The 4,595-nt window shown below is 38.7% G+C and overlaps 1 non-coding gene across 1 annotated transcript; it reads left to right on the top strand.

The window, feature by feature from the left end:
- The first annotated feature begins 3,891 nt into the window (after positions 1–3,891).
- Positions 3,892–3,997, top strand: LOC145569622 (small nucleolar RNA R71). Its single transcript, XR_014096200.1, has one exon. It is a non-coding gene; the product is annotated as a small nucleolar RNA R71 (small nucleolar RNA).
- The last annotated feature ends 598 nt before the right edge of the window (positions 3,998–4,595 follow it).

Genomic DNA, 4,595 nt, shown 5'->3' with positions numbered 1-4,595 from the left:
CAATTTGATCATATCTGGTTGAAAGTAGTGACGAGAGGGCTTGAGGGAACGGTTCTTTTTAAGCTTGGCATATCGATATTTTTGTATTGGGTCCTTTATTTTTGTTTTAGGAATAGGAGTAGGTTTTTGTGATTGGGAAGTAGATGGGTTTGAAGAAGGTTCTTCAATGGTGATGGTGGTTTTTCGTTTCCTAGAGGAAAGGGCTTGAATACGCTTTGACATTGTGTTTCCTCCAAATTAACCAATCCGAAATCCAATTAATCAACTCCACAAACACCACAATAACACCAGAAAACACTTCTAAATACCAAAATCAGAACTCCTTAATCAATAACACCAATCACACAAGTAACACCTTACTACCAAAAATCCAAGTTTCCAACTTTCTCATAATCACCACCAAATGAACCTAATTTGCTACACAAACATACAACAACACAATCTTAAGCAAAATAAATCATCAAAAACACAAATAACTAACCCAAATTTCACATTCAATCACTAAGTTCATCTAAATACATACTACTACTATTCACAACCATAAACAATCAAATTCTTGCAACAATATGATATAACAATGTAAATAAGAGTTTAAGAAGATGATTATACCATACAAGAAGCAAGTTTGAACATGAACTAGCCACCAATTCAAACCAAACCGAAAAGCCCCAAATTTGGTCTTCAATGGAGGAGAGAGATTGGAGGTTGCAAATTGAAGAAAGTAGTAAGATTTTTGTTGTTAAGGATGAATTTGTAGAAGGAATTTGATGATTTGTGATGGAATTATGATGATTTGATGATGAAAATTTTGATGAACAAGGCTAGGGTTTCGTTGCTTAGAGTGAGAAAGGAAAACCGTGCGTGCAAGGAAAGAGGGTGAAGGGGAAATGAGGGAAAGAAAGGAGATAAAGACTAGGCCTGATCAGATGCGCGGCCGAGCGACCTGGCTGCGTGCTCGCGCCTGTGTCGCACACGACCGCGCCCCTTCTAGGCGCGCCCGCACCTGGCTTGGCTCCTCTTGTAATTTTTGCTCGGTACGTTCTACTGTGGGCTCATTGTCCAATATCATCCCGGGATTATTGAACCCACCAAGTATGACAGTTTTAAAACATGATGACAGTGGGTTCAACATCTGAAAATAATGAGAGCACCACAACGAACCCACTAAGTTCAAATTTACTTCAAATTTTAGCACAACTTCCCCTAACTTACCTCACTATATTACCTAACCGTTTTACCTCAAAATTCGATAAAATCGAACATATTTTCATCAAAAACACAAAAAACCTTTCCCTTGCTCATGCTCGCTTGAAATTATCCATATCAAATGAATTTGACCTATCAATCCAAATAGAAAACAAGTGAAAGAAAAGAAAAACAAAAGAAAGAAAATTAAGAAAAATAGAAAATCAAAAGAAAAGGGTTAGAAAACCAAGTTGCTTCCCGGGAAGCACTTGCTTAAGGTCCTAAGCTTGACCCTTCCTCCAAATCTTGGAGGGTCAAAGAACACCACCTTATCCAAAGTGGTGGAGAGGGTAAAATCATTGCAAAGCTTGTGAAAAATCACATCATGAACCATATCTTCTTGAATCATAGAAACCGGATCAAACTTTTTAGGCTTCAACTTCCTCTTATATTTCTTATAAACTCTCTTCTTCTTCTTTGATTTCTTCTTCCTTGGATCTTTGAGATCCACATGTCCACAACTTGAAAAACTATTCTCATCATCCTTCAAAGAAAGCTCAAACCAAGAAGGCATTTCAAACTCATTCTCAAGCTTTGAGGGATCCTTGTCTTCTTCACTAACAACCTTGCTTTCAATACTTTTAGGAACATCATAACAAGCTATAAGCATTTCGTTAATCGAAGACACGAACATGGAATCATTAACATTTGAAGGCAATGAGTTTATGCACATAATTCCTTGCACATAGGATAGAGACTCATGCATCGACTTGAGCTTAAAACTTGCCTTTTACCAACACACAAAGTGATCATGCCACCTTTCACATCTATCAAAGCACCCCAAGTTGCTAAGAATGGCCTCCCTAGAATGATAGGAATGTTGTCATATTTTGCAATATCTAGCACAATGAAATTAACGGGGATAGTGAACTCTCCTATCTTCAGGGGCACATCCTCAATTCTACCCTTTGGGAACTTAATAGAACGGTCGGCCAATTGAAGGGTTATGTTGGTTGAAAGGAGTTCACCTAACTTAAGTTTCTTGAAAACGGAGTAAGGCATGATGCTAACACTAGCACCAAGATCACAAAGGGCATTTTGAAACAATTTCCCATTAATATTGCAAGGAATGGAGAAATTTTCGGGGTCTTTCATCTTTTGGGGTAAGTCATTATGGAAAAAGGCACTACAATACTCCCCTAAACTCACCGGTTCAACCATATTGCAATCTCTCTTACCGCTCAAGATTTCCTTAAGAAATTTAGAATAGTTAGGCGTTTTCCCCAAAACACGGTGAAAGGAATAGAAAGATGAATTTTCCTAAGAATCTCGATAAATCTCCAAAATTGTTCATCCAATTTGTACCTATTGAACAATTGGGGGTATGGAAGTTTCGGTTTGAAATCCTCATCTTGCTTCCTCTCTTTCTCTTTTGTTTCCTCATTAGAACTCTCACTCATATTGCTAGACTTAACACACTTCTTTTTCTCTTGAACTTCCTCGTTGCACACACTCTTTGTTACCTTGTTCTAATTTTCCTCACTTGAGTCACTCCTCTTCTCATCCTCCTCACTCTTCTTAGAAACTCTCTCATCAAGCACTCTCCCACTCCTTGTGGTAATAGAATAAACAAGTTTTTTAGGATAAACTCCTTGAGAAGGTAATGAAGAAGGGCTAGCACAATCTTTCAAGGTATTGGCTAGTTGAGTGATTTGGGTCTCAAGCATCTTGTTGTGTGTCATCATCTCATTAAACTTCTTGTCACTCACTGCCATGTAAGTGTTCAAAATTTTTGTTTGATTTTCAATGATCTCCTCTAAGTTAGTTCTAGAAGATGGGGTTTGAGCATAGGAATTATCACCATTGCCTTGAGGTCTTGGAGTAAATCCGGGTGGGGGTCCCCTTTGATTGTTGTTTTGAAAATTGCCCCTATTTTGATTGTTCCAATTACCTCGGCCTTGATTGTTGCCATAATTTTGGTGTTGGCCACAAAATCCATGACATTGGCCTTGATTTCCATACCATTGGCCTTGGTTTTGATTACTATAACCTTGGTTGTTATAGTTACCTCAGAAACCTTGATTTCCTTGGTTCCTATAACCACCATTGTTGTAGTTATCAAAACTCCCTTGTTGGTGAGCATTCCTAGTCCCAAAATTCCTCGGACCTTCAAATCTTTGTCCATTGTTATTGTTGGAAAAAAAATTCACTTGCTCACAATCATTGTTTTCAACATCATCACAAGTCTCAAAAGCACGTGGACAAATAGAAGAGTCATGGTCATATGACCCACAAACATAACAAAAGACACATCCACTTGGCATGTTACTTGAAGTAGAAGGAGGATTAGAGTTAGAAGATGTACCTCTTCCATTAATGTGGGAGGGAAGACTCGGCGCTATTGAAGAGGCACTCTCTAGCTTAGCCTTGATTAATGTCATCTCCTTCCCCAATTTTGAGATTTGGGAAGATAAGTTATTGATTGCATTGAGATGATCAACCGAGTAGACCGTTGAGCCACTTTTGCTTGTAGACTCTCTCTCTCCCTTTTTCCAATCCATGTAGTGACGACCTATATCCTCTATGATATTAACAACTTCTTCCTCGGTCTTGTTCATAATCGGGCCTCCGCCTCCGGCATCAAGACATGACTTCCCTTGGGGGCTCAATCCTCCGTAGAAGATTTGTATGATTTGGTATGTCGGGATTCCATGATGAGGACATTATTGTTGATATTCCTTGTATCTTTCCCAAGCCTCATACAAACTCTCACTAGGCTTTTTCTTGAAACTTTGGATTAGAGTTCTTGTCTCGGCGGTCTTCTTTTGAGGGTAAAAGCGAGAAAGAAAGTCTTTAGTGACTTCATCCCAAGTTCTCAAGGAATTAGGCTTCACTTCCTTATCTAACCACTCAAAAGCTCTTCCGATTAGAGAGGACGGGAATAGCTTGAGCCTTATGAATTCTTGAGAAACCCCATTGACCTTGATTGTGTTGCAATACTTCTCAAACTCGTTGAGATGATTTAGTGGGCTTTTGTGCTTGGCACCACTAAATTGCCTTGGTTCAATAATTGTTATCATTGCCGGCCTTATCTCAAAGTCATTAGTCGGTGTTGTTGGCAAAGCAATACCACTCTCAAATCTATAGGCACCGGGAGTTCCCAACTCCTTCAAAACAACCCTTGGTACTTCACCCATGCTTCTTTGTTCTTCTTCTTGAAATTCTTCTTCACTTGAAGAGCTAGAACTCAAGGATCGTCTAGCAACTTTTATCCTTGTGATTTTTCTCTCAATTTCCGGATCAAAAGGTACTAAAGTCTATCCTCTTGTCTTATGCATACAATCTAAAAGAAACAATTAGTAGCATGGCTACAATTGTAGCCAAAAAGAAAAAAATCTTTTAGTATTTTT

The sequence above is a fragment of the Chenopodium album genome, chromosome 11, assembly GCF_948465745.1.
Source record: "Chenopodium album chromosome 11, dcCheAlbu1.1, whole genome shotgun sequence".
Classification (NCBI taxonomy): Eukaryota; Viridiplantae; Streptophyta; class Magnoliopsida; order Caryophyllales; family Amaranthaceae; genus Chenopodium; species Chenopodium album.
The sequence above is the reverse complement of the archived record's forward strand: the minus strand, read 5'-3'. Positions and strand labels throughout refer to the sequence as shown.